General features: G+C 39.6%; 1 pseudogene across 1 annotated transcript; it reads left to right on the top strand.

Annotated features, from left to right (window-relative positions):
* Window positions 1-2,573: 2,573 nt before the first annotated feature.
* LOC148719306 (uncharacterized) lies at window positions 2,574-11,753 on the top strand (annotated as a pseudogene). Its single transcript, XR_015993889.1, has 2 exons — window positions 2,574-4,398; window positions 5,724-11,753. The product of XR_015993889.1 is annotated as an uncharacterized LOC148719306 (transcript).
* The last annotated feature ends 501 nt before the right edge of the window (window positions 11,754-12,254 follow it).

Below are 12,254 nucleotides of genomic sequence, written 5' to 3'. Positions count from 1 at the left end.
TTATTTGTTGGTCTTTGGTTTTGTTTTTCCAACTGAAAGCAGCATCGGATCGATTCCCAATGATCAAAGGTATTTAACTTGGTCTTCAACAATCGATAGAAGAGGTGAAATGACAATGACCAAGAGACTAGAAGAGAATCCGTGGCCTTCCTAGCTCAAGAATTTCAACACTCTATGCAGCAGTTGAAAGATTAAACTCTTTCCAAAGCCCTTCGGTAACCGCTCGAAAAAACCTCTCCTTCCCACGATGTTCTCGTTAATAAATTTTTGTTCAGATTTTAATTAGCTAACTGGAAACACAGCTAAGCTTTCTCTAAGCGCTTACTGGAGGTCGTCCACGAACTTAAGCCGTATTGTGAACTTCACTACAAAGCGAAGATTAGATTTTGGCGCGCACAGAAAGCAGAAAGCTACGTAGGCGAAAGCGCCAGTTGCTCGACATACCTGCGTGGCCCGTACGACGAAATAACTTCACGGGATTGGCAAAGTTTCAGTCACAGCAAATTATGCAAAAAGTCCAGAAAGATTTAAGCTTAAATCTCGTTTAACTTTTAAAGCGACATATCAATGACTGCAACCATCGTGTTGTATACAAACCTCGCAAACTTTAAAACACGTTCTCTAGTGATACCAGCGAAAGTATTCAGTATAATTTCCGGTAAGATTTTCGCGGACAATCTGATCGATTTCTCTTACATTGTGTGCTGAGACTGAAAATTTTAACCTCAAGCAAACCTCCGTCGCACGGTCCAAACAAACATAGCGAGCAACTGAACTACTAGTATATGTCCGTGTTAAAACACAGGAAAGGACTCTAAAGCACACTTCACTCTGATTGGGCAGAAAAACACAAAGATTTTCTGGCACCAATCAGATGGCAGAACGACTGCGACCGTTAGGAACTAGTCTTGCAAGACAATGTCCCCAGGGGCTCTTCATGCCGTAACTTGAAATCGACCCACAGCCCCTGGGTCTCCGAGGATGGGCTTATGTTAGCTGAGGATGTTAATGTGGTGCTTATTAACACAGATCTGCTGAGTGATCTTGTAATTGTTTGCATTTCATTCTTTGAAGCTGCAATTTTTGATGTTTGTGCCAACTCCTCCATATATGGCCTCTAATTTTTTGTAGCACTTTTCTTGACTGCCTAACTATGTGGATTCTATTTTGCCGGTTAAATTTTCACCTGTGGTTTAGTCAGAGCTCTGACAATTAGTCTCATGCTTTAATGAGTGTGAGACTCACCCAAACAATTTAATCTCTCACACTCTCATACTCAAATTATTATTTTTCCTGCACCTATTGTTCCTCATTTGAACTATGATTTTGAGACTGCAAACTCCTGCTTTAGTAAGCAAGTAGCTACAAAATTATGATTACCTTAAAGTTTCTAGATATAATTTACTCCTTCAGATCCCTTAGTACTTTCTTTGAACTCTTTCAAACAGTAGAAGCTCTTACACACTTTAGAGCCTTCAATTGTTACACCACTCACTGGGTTTATTAACCCAAAGGCCGGTAATATGGACTCTCTTTATGCACTTTATGAATAGGGAATATGTATCTTATCTACTTCATTTTTCGATTTTCTGGGGGAACATACCCAATACAAGTGATCTAAACCAATTTTTTATTCAGCAACATATTATCAATCTAATGTTCATTCTGTCCATAATTTAGCTGGATTTGTGAATAGTTTTGTGAGGGATTATTGATGCTTCCTCCAATTACAAGCCATTTTCCATGCAGAAGTCACTGAGCTGCTTTCCATTCATTGTCATTCAATCATGTAACTTCAACCTTGCTTGCCCATGCCTTCAGCTTCTGGTTGTTGTTATTATTCCCCATCTTTAGCTTTTAAATCCCCAATTACAAACTGGGCTTCATGCACTGCAACCTTTTTACTTCCGGCTCCTGTAATCTGATGTATAAGGTGCCAGGCATCATTCCCCTTATCATCTGCATCATTTCTTGGGGCGTTAATGGCATTGCCACAAAATCTTGCTCTTTTCAGTCCCTTGTTTGTTTCAGGCTGCTATGCGATGAGGACATTTTCAACCATTTTTTAAGATAGTAAGAGCAACTCCTGCAGATTGATGATTATCATAATTCCTCTCTGAATACAGGACAATGTCTTCCATAAACAGGTTATTTTATAAGGGCCCTGAAAATGGCAGATAGCCTCATCCTCTATAGTACCACCTCTTGATTGTTTACCTCCAAGTTGATGTCTTAACTCATAGTTTGATGTAATGTTTGGGTAGACTCAGTGTAATTCTTAAACCTCTACCTTTGTTCTTCATTTGTGGTCACCTCAATGGAACCATGCACTGGGTTTGTTAACTATTTGATCTTTAAGAAATTTTTCAGTGCTCAATGATTGGTTTGTTCGATTGCTGATTTTACTCTCACTTTCACTTCCTTGATTTTTTTGGATTTGACATCTGACTTCAAGCTTTGCAGGGATTGCTAGATCCAGGGTCATAGCTTGCATTCCTGTAGCAGCTTCTTTTTGCATAATTTTGATTTAAAAAATACTGCAGTATAGGAATATTTACTGACAATCCATACATGTAACTGTTGAGAATTGGTAGGAGAGAGATACAAATGAAAGTGTATCCCAATACAAGTTCTACCCGGCAACTTCAATAGTGGAGCTATATTCAGTGTGAAGCTTAAATTACCATAATTTTACTTGAAAGTTTGAACTGTGAAAATTGATCAGAGGTGACCTTAGACATAAACTTTATAGAACTTAAATAAATCTTAGCAACAAATGTCAAAAGAAATGACCATCTGGTTCAAGCAAAACAGGTTGATGTTGCATTAATTGGTGATGGACAAAAACACTGTACCCAATTACTATGGACCAATATATCGATGAAAGTATTGGTTGAGGGTACCTACAGTAAACATGATCCAAATGGACTAACCGTATAAAATCCTATTTTAAATGGTTTTATTGAAAGCACTGCTATCTATTACTTACCTTGCACATGCCTTCTTTATTTCCATCATTTGATGAGATATATTTTTCAAACACATGCAGTATTTTTTAGTTATGGGTTATTGTTTATAAGAAGTTCTTTTCAAGTCAAACCTCAACTTCGAGTCAGCAACTTCAAGGTAGTGCAAGGAACATCAATAGATTGTTTCGTCAGTTAAGTTAGTTTCAGCATCTTGTGTCCAGTTTAATACAGCTAGTTTAACACAGCTAGGATATTGCATAATTCTGCTTCAAGCTTGTAAACACTTAACTCTTAGAGGGTATAGTGCAGTGTTCTTTGTTTCGCTTTCAAACATTCTACTGCTGTAAACTACATGCACTTTTGAATGTAACAATGAATGGCTGTGAAGAATCTTTGAAGTACATGGCAAATATTAATGTATCAATCTGAATACTGAAGTAGAAAACAATGAATATTATCAATTTCTCCCCTGACCTTCTGACTGATGTTGAGGAAAGTTTGACTGCTAGCAGTTTTTCAAAAGAATTTAGTAATTTTAGTATTTGAATTAAATGCCAAATTGTGCGGTGGTTGTTGCGGCTAGTCCATGAGCGTAGTCTATGATGGAGTGGGCATCAGTGTTTTGTCCATCATTGCCATTAATTGATGGCCTAATTAGCAAATAAATGTATTACATTGTAACAACGAGTTTACGTTAAAAAATACTCCATTTAATTCTTTACTTGCGGACTGATTACAAGATGCAAAAAACCTTTGGACTAGGACTTGAATGCATATATATGTAAGCCCCAAACACATGCAGAGGCACAATAATAAATACTACTAATTATCTGATGCTAATCAAATACCTAACATTATGTAATGAACACCACTAATGATCTAACACTATATTGTCACAACATGTTTGTGGCTTGCATCAAAATGAAGCTCTTAGCATGTTCTTGAGGTCTTCTTTCATTTGTCATTACACATAGTTCATACATGTGATCTGTTAAACTGTTTTAAAGAAGGAATACAGTGGTGAAATAAGTAAAATTAGGTATATGATGATACTAAAGCACTTTTTTCCTCAAAGGTTTAACTTAATTTTTTAGTGCATCTTGTCAAGTTACCCAAAGCACCATTGGTCAGTTTTTTCAATTTTTTCTATCTATTTCTCCACACATACTGTTGCCTAGTAGCCTTTCCTTCCATCAGACTCTCTTCAATTTTTAAAGGTAGCTGTTGATTAAAGCAGAAAAATTAAACATTCTGGACCATCATGAAACATCAAAAAAATCAAAAAGTATAAGTTAAAACTTAGATGTAGATAAATACTCAGAAACAAAATTTACTAAATAATTTTTGAAAATAACTTGTTTTAACTCTAGATTTGAACAAAGATGCAAATAACTATACAGTGAAAGAAAAGTTACACCTGTGTAGCAAGGTATCTAAAAACTTAACCTCACATAGGGGAAGAATTCATGGTGCCTTCCCTATCAAGAAAAAATTTTATAACCTCTTCCTCCCTTTATTAATTTATTAGGAATAAATTTTGTTTGTCATTATTTTAGAGAAAAACAAAATAGTTTTCCTCCCTTAGGCTATGGGTCTGGGGGGTGCCCCCCCTCATTTTAGACTTTCTTCTGATAATTACCACACAGACCCTGAATGATCGTAAAGAAGTGCCCCAGCTCTCCCCATAAAACTACTCCGGCAAGTTGTATCCCATTAGTGTCACCACCATGTGACTGTTTCTTATTCATTATGAATAACTGATTGATATGTAGCTGTGTTTAAACTTATGTTAAACACCAAGCAGCATTTGATTTTACTTTGAACACCAGCTAGTGTTATCAACATCCTCTTTGAAAGATTAAATTTAATTGGTTCAGTAAATACCTTTTTTTATTATATGGCTGTGTCTCACAAGGACTGGGAAGTACCGAATTTACAAATTTGATTGGCTGAAATCAATACTGAAAGCGGTCTAGATTTTTCCATCTAGACCTGCATCTAGACCAGTCTAGAAAAAAAAAGGTACAAAGAATATAAAAAATTGGCGTATAATAAACAACTTATTAACCGAGCAAAGTCAGTCTGTATGGGAGAATCTTGACCTCGGTCGCTGGTACAGACCTCACTGCATTTGGACTGTACTGGCAACCTCGATCAGGATTCTCCCATACAGACCTCTCGCTCGGTTAATAAGAACTAAGAAGTCATCTGCATTTTTGTTTTTGCATATTTAGGAATTATACTAGCTCATTAATCTGTTTGATTTCCTTTTTTTTTTTTGTTGATTTGTCATGATCATTATGCATTTTTTTATGTTCCTGTAGGTCATAAAATGTTTTATGCGGTTATTGAGAACATTTGTGGGCTGAATGAGAAAATTTCAAGTAAAATTTTTCCCAAAATGGGTGTTTGACATTGTAACATTTTCCTTCTTTTATCCATGTCTCCCAAAATCCAGTAACTCTACTCTCTTTTCTTTACTACTTGATTGATTATTTGATGGGTGATTCCATGAATGAATGATAGTTGATTTATTGATGAAATTCGTCGATTTATTGACTGATTTAACTTTAAACTTTAACTTGCTCCAGGTAAATCGCAGACCGCCTTTCAGCACATACCTGTTTCGGCCCAAATACTGTTCTTAAAAATACTGTTTCTAATAGTTTCTCCAACTTGAAATAATTTGATTCCTTATGTTGTAGGTTTGGTAATTATTTTGACTGTTAGCTGATATTATTGTTTTCAACAAAGGGTTGCAAGACACGCCTAAAACAGACATGGCCGCTGCAAAAGAATATACCGATGAACAACTAAACTATTACAGGATTTGTTACGTCACAACTGATATCCTAACCGAAGGTTTGCGGACAATTTTCAAACAAGAATGGGACAGTCGTTACAGGATGACCTTTGGAGAATGGAAAGATGATCCTGGTAATGGGAAAGACTTTTACAATGCAGAGTCCCCGCCAAACCAAAGGAGGAACAAGCATCTATTGGCGACCATGATTAAAGGAAATAGAGCAGACTGGGACTGTACCATGCTGTTTTACGCCATTCTCTACTCCGATTGCATCTCTGGTCTAAACGCGGTAGTAAAAACGAATGTTGACAATCTCAGAAAATTTCGCAATGAAGAATTTGCTCACATGCCCCAAGGTCAACTTTCGGAGTTAGAATTTAACACTGCTATTGGCAAAGTTTTCGCTGCATTCCAGGCACTAGGTCTTTCCACTACAGAAATTCAACAGATCGCAAACCAAAAGACGTTTCCGACGAAGGAGTTAAGAGATGTTTTAGACAAAGTAAACGATTTAAAAAAAGAAAACATGGAGATTAAAGACCAACGACAGGTTCTTTCCGAACAACTGCTGAACGTCACTTCCCCATTTTGCATTCTTCCTCCTAAACCTTCACACGACCTGGCAAGTCGCGATGTTGAGGTTGCTGACATCACAAAACAGCTGCATGAGCTTAAGCGAGCTGATGAAAGCAACCTAAGCATCTTGTATATCTCCGGGAATCCTGGCAGCGGTAAATCGCAACTGGCCGGTCTTGTAGCCAAGAGATTTTACGAGAAAGCCCGAAAAGACTCTTACTCTGATGTGTTTGTAATGACAGTGGATGCGGAAACGTTAGGCTCACTTCTCGAATCTTACATCACGTTCGCTCGACAAATGAAGTGCCCGGAACATGCTATTACAAACATCCATAGCTCAAAGGATTTGAAAACAGAGGAGAAGATCAACAGCCTGATGTCCTTAATCAGCACAAAGATTGGTCTCTACGAGTCCTGGCTTCTGTTGGCTGATAACGTTAAAAGCTTATCTGAACTGCATAATCATTTACCTGGGCAAGGACATGGACAGTGGGCAAGAGGGTATCTGTTGATCACAACTCAAGATACTTCGTGTGTACCGTTACCAGGCACTTCCATTCAACACATCTCAGTAAGCGAGGGTATGCAGTCCCAAGAGGCCTCTTCTTTGTTAGCCCTGATTTCTGGTATCAGCGACAGTGAGCTGGGAGAAGCAGTAGCTAAAGAACTCGATAACCAACCCCTTGCGTTAGCAAGTGCTGCCATCTATGTGAAGCAACTTCGACAGAGCAAACGTTTTTCGGAGTTTGGTTGGAACGACTTTCTGAGAAAAGTAGAAGGGCAACGTGGTGCGACAGAGACTCTATTTGCAGAGACCAACCCTTGTTACAAGAAATCGATGACAACAGCAATAACACTGGCCGTTAGAGAAGTGATGGAATCAGACAGAATCATAGATCATGCCTTAACGTTTCTCTCCCTCTGCGCGTCACAGCCTTTAAATGAGGATATCGTGGTGAATTATATTGTCAACGCCACAGGAATAAAAGATAAAGAAATGATAATTATGAAACTCCAAAGATGTTCGCTACTTTTGTCTCATGAAGATGAGTTTGGTGTCCACATCCGGGTACATCAGGTTGTACACGATGCCGTTACGTCGTTGATTCAGGGTTATCCGGAAAGTCGTCACATGAAAACTTTTAAAAGCGCTGTGGCGGCGTTTAACCATTTCGTAGATAACAACTTATCAAAGGAATCGTCAGACTCAATTTTGCAAAGCTACGCCCTTTCCCTACATTTAAGATGTTTTATTCTTAATTTTGAAAACGTAGTTTCAAGGTTTGCCCTTTCCCGAGTCGTCCAGCCTGAAATGGGGAAGCTGGGTGAAATTTGTAAGAACCATTGTCATTTTCAGGCCGCAAAGAAATGTTATGAAATTTTACTTCAAGCCGCTCCCATAAAGTTTGGAACTGAGACCGCTGATGTTGCATATTATTACAATAGCCTGGGTTCTGTTCACAAGGAACTGGGCGACTTTGAGAAGGCCAAGGAGTATTTCGAACTTGCTCTGGGCATTTCTGAGAAAAAACTGGGACCTGAGCATGTAACAGTGGCAACTAGTTACAATAACCTGGGTTCTGTTCACAAGGAACTGGGCGACTTTGAGAAGGCCAAGGAGTATTACGAACTTGCTCTGAGCATTAAAGAGAAAAAGCTGGGACCTGAGCATGTAACAGTGGCAACTAGTTACAATAACCTGGGTTCTGTTCACGAGGAACTGGGCGACTTTGAGAAGGCCAAGGAGTATTACGAACTTGCTCTGAGCATTAGAGAGAAAAAGCGGGGACCTGAGCATGTAACAGTGTCAACTAGTTACAATAACCTGGGTTCTGTTCACGAGGAACTGGGCGACTTTGAGAAGGCAAAGGAGTATTACGAGCTTGCTCTGAGCATTGTTGAGAAAAAACTGGGACCTGAGCATGTAACAGTGGCAACTAGTAACAATAACCTGGGTTCTGTTCACCAGGATTTAGGCGACTTTGAGAAGGCCAAGGAGTATTACGAACTTGCTCTGAGCATTTCTGAGAAAAAACTGGGACCTGAGCATGTAGCAGTGGCAACTAGTTACAATAACCTGGGTTCTGTTCACAACGAACTGGGCGACTTTGAGAAGGCCAAGGAGTATTGCGAACGTGCTCTGAGCATTGTTGAGAAAAAACTGAAACCTGAGCATGTAACAGTGGCAACTAGTTACAATAACCTGGGTTCTGTTCACAAGGAACTGGGCGACTTTGAGAAGGCCAAGGAGTATTACGAACTTGCTCTGAGCATTAAAGAGAAAAAACTGGGACCTGAGCATGTAACAGTGGCAACTAGTTACAATAGCCTGGGCTCTGTTCACGAGGAACTGGGCGACTTTGAGAAGGCCAAGGAGTATGACGAACTTGCTCTGGGCATTTCTGAGAAAAAACTGGGACCTGAGCATGTAACAGTGGCAACTAGTTACAATAACCTGGGTTCTGTTCACGAGGAACTGGGCGACTTTGAGAAGGCAAAGGAGTATTACGAACTTGCTCTGAGCATTGTTGAGAAAAAACTGGGACCTGAGCATGGAACAATGGCAACTAGTTACAATAACCTGGGTTCTGTTCACGAGGAACTGGGCGACTTTGAGAAGGCCAAGGAGTATTACGAACTTGCTCTGAGCATTTCTGAGAAAAAACTGGGACCTGAGCATGTAACAGTGGCAACTAGTTACAATAACCTGGGTTCTGTTCACGAGGAACTGGGCGACTTTGAGAAGGCCAAGGAGTATTACGAACGTGCTCTGAGCATTGTTGAGAAAAAACTGGGACCTGAGCATGTAACAGTGTCAACTAGTTACCATAACCTGGGTTCTGTTCACAAGGAACTGGGCGACTTTGAGAAGGCCAAGGAGTATTACGAACTTGCTCTGAGCATTAAAGCGAAAAAACTGGGACCTGAGCATGTAACAGTGACAACTAGTTACAATAGCCTGGGTTCTGTTCACGAGGAACTGGGCGACTTTGAGAAGGCCAAGGAGTAGTACGAACTTGCTCTGGGCATTTCTGAGAAAAAACTGGGACCTGAGCATGTAACAGTGGCAACTAGTTACAATAACCTGGGCTCTGTTCACGAGGAACTGGGCGACTTTGAGAAGGCCAAGGAGTATTACGAACTTGCTCTGGGCATTTCTGAGAAAAAACTGGGACCTGAGCATGTAACAGTGGCAACTAGTTACAATAACCTGGGCTCTGTTCACGAGGAACTGGGCGACTTTGAGAAGGCAAAGGAGTATTACGAACTTGCTCTGAGCATTGTTGAGAAAAAACTGGGACCTGAGCATGGAACAATGGCAACTAGTTAAAATAACCTGGGTTCTGTTCACGAGGAACTGGGCGATTTTGAGAAGGCCAAGGAGTATTACGAACTTGCTCTTAGCATTAAAGAGAAAAAGCTGGGACCTGAGCATGTAACAGTGGCAACTAGTTACAATAACCTGGGTTCTGTTCACAACGAACTGGGCGACTTTGAGAAGGCCAAGGAGTATTACGAACTTGCTCTGAGCATTAAAGAGAAAAAGCGGGGACCTGAGCATGTAACAGTGTCAACTAGTTACAATAACCTGGGTTCTGTTCACGAGGAACTGGGCGACTTTGAGAAGGCAAAAGAGTATTACGAACTTGTTCTGAGCATTGAAGAGAAAAAGCTGGGACGTGAGCATGTAACAGCGGCAACTAGTTACAATAACCTGGGTTCTGTTTATGAGAAACTGGGCGACTTTGAGAAGGCAAAGAAGTATCACGAACTTGCTCTTAGCATTAAAGAGAAAAAGCTGGGACGTGAGCATGTAGGAGTGGCAACCAGTTACAGTAACCTGGGTTCTGTTCATGAGGAACTAGGTGACTTTGAGAAGGCTAAAGAGTATCAAGAACTTGCTCGTACCATTAGACAGAAAGAGCTAGGACCTAAGCGTGTTGAAGCTGCGTGTTTCGTAGCTACCAAAAGTTCTGTGGTGTCTGTTGATCCGGCTCTGGATATTTTAGATGAAACCGATGAATATCCTGATCGTGCTCTTAACTTTCATTTCCGGAAACGTGCGGCTGAAGATGGTCTTGCTCCAGTGTCAATCGATGGTTTGTGTCAAACCTCGTTTGAAAGTGGTGTTACATCCACTAAAAAGCGAAAGATGAAAAAGGAGTGAGAAAGAGGAGGACAGAAATTGTTAGAATTACTCAAAAGTTATCTTCTTGACCTCTGAGATTCCCAAACGAGACAATGACAGGATTTATTTCGTGTTAAAAGACTTGAATACAACTTACGAGTTTCCATGCATATGTTGAGTTAAGATAATTGGTAACAGCCCGTGTTTAGCATTTTTCTAGGCAACTTTCCGACCAGTTGGAATAGATTTGTTTGTGGCTTTTCCTTTTTTCTGTTTTGGTCATTTTCTTGCTTATGTTTTATTTTGTTTCTTTCTCTTTTATTTAAAGGGTAGTTTTTATAGCCTTGACTTTTTGTAGTCGTTCTAATTTTCCTGGTTCTTTTTCTAATATATGGAACGTGGGCTGTCTAAAATATCATATATGTATATATGCTTAAGGCAAGGGCTGAAAATAACGAAAACCATCAATATTCTACACGGCTCTCAAGAGGGCTCCAACTTAACTAACTGAATTAAAGTAACTAAATTAATAAGCAAAAATATTGATTAGGTTCTTGGTTTTCAGTCAGTAAATTCATTGTCTTAGGTTAAAAGCAAACCATTCTAATCTGGCAATTTTTTGTTACCTTACCTTACAGCTTTGCCATGAAAAAAGTGTTTAAACGCCAACAGTAGTTTAGCTTTTCAATTGTACAAAGTACACTTATTGCGTTTGGAAACTGTTTTCTTTGATGATGCTATCGTTTTTACATCAGTACATTGGAAGCCTTAGTTCATTTTAGCAAAACATCCTTAGTTTTTAATTTTTGTCGCTCTTACATCAGTATATTAATAACCTTAGTTCATTTAGTGGCCAAACATCGTTCGTTTTTAATTTTTTGTCGAGTTTTCCTCTCATAATTGCAAGCGTGTATAGTGCCGTAGCAAGGGTAATATGAGTGGGGGGCACGCGAGCGCCGGAGGCGCCACCCGCTAGGGGGGTCTGGGGGCATGCTCCCCCAAAAAGTTTTGAAATCTAGAGGCTTGGAAATGCCATTTCCAGCGTTCTCCAAGAGCTATTTGTGATTTACGCTTATCGCGAACTATTTACTTCGTACATTGTCTCAGCAAACCAATGCACATTGAGTATAACACTTGCAACGTCAATTACAAAATAGAAAACCGACTATCTCTATATCTTAAAACCAGCAAATGTTTCACCTTTCAGAGTCATCATAGTAAGTTCGTAGTCATTAAACTGTCTGAGCTGCCTTAAAGGCAAACGCAGACTTTATTGGCAGGTCGATTTTTGAAAACTTCCCAAACAGTCGCTTGTGCCGCTGGTTGTCCCCCACAAACAAATTGGCGACCTGCACCATGTCAATACCATCTGCCAATTCCTTGTGGAATTTTTTAATCTATTTTTTAATTTTTTAATTATAGACTAGTGAGCAGCACTTCTTCGAACAGTAGTTGTAAAACTTCTTGTATTTTCCTACGCTTTTCGTCTAACTGTCGTAGACTTCTTCAGGGAGTTTTACAAGCATGACTAAAAGCCTGCATTTATAAGCCAAAGTTACAGGGGCCGATGACCGTAAAGGCTTGGCCGGACTTACGAACAGGAACAAGCGAAGTTGTCAAAAATTTGTGAACAATTTAACACGTGTAAGGCAAGGTGAGAAAAATATCTTGGGGGCCAGGGTTTTAGCTAAAACCGTGGCCCCCAAAAAACTTACTTACATAGATTAGCTATTGTCACAGTTTTCTTGTAACACACAGTACAATCTAAGTCTGG

Source organism: Stylophora pistillata, chromosome 12 (assembly GCF_964205215.1).
Source record: "Stylophora pistillata chromosome 12, jaStyPist1.2, whole genome shotgun sequence".
NCBI lineage: Eukaryota > Metazoa > Cnidaria > Anthozoa > Scleractinia > Pocilloporidae > Stylophora > Stylophora pistillata.
The sequence above is the reverse complement of the archived record's forward strand: the minus strand, read 5'-3'. Positions and strand labels throughout refer to the sequence as shown.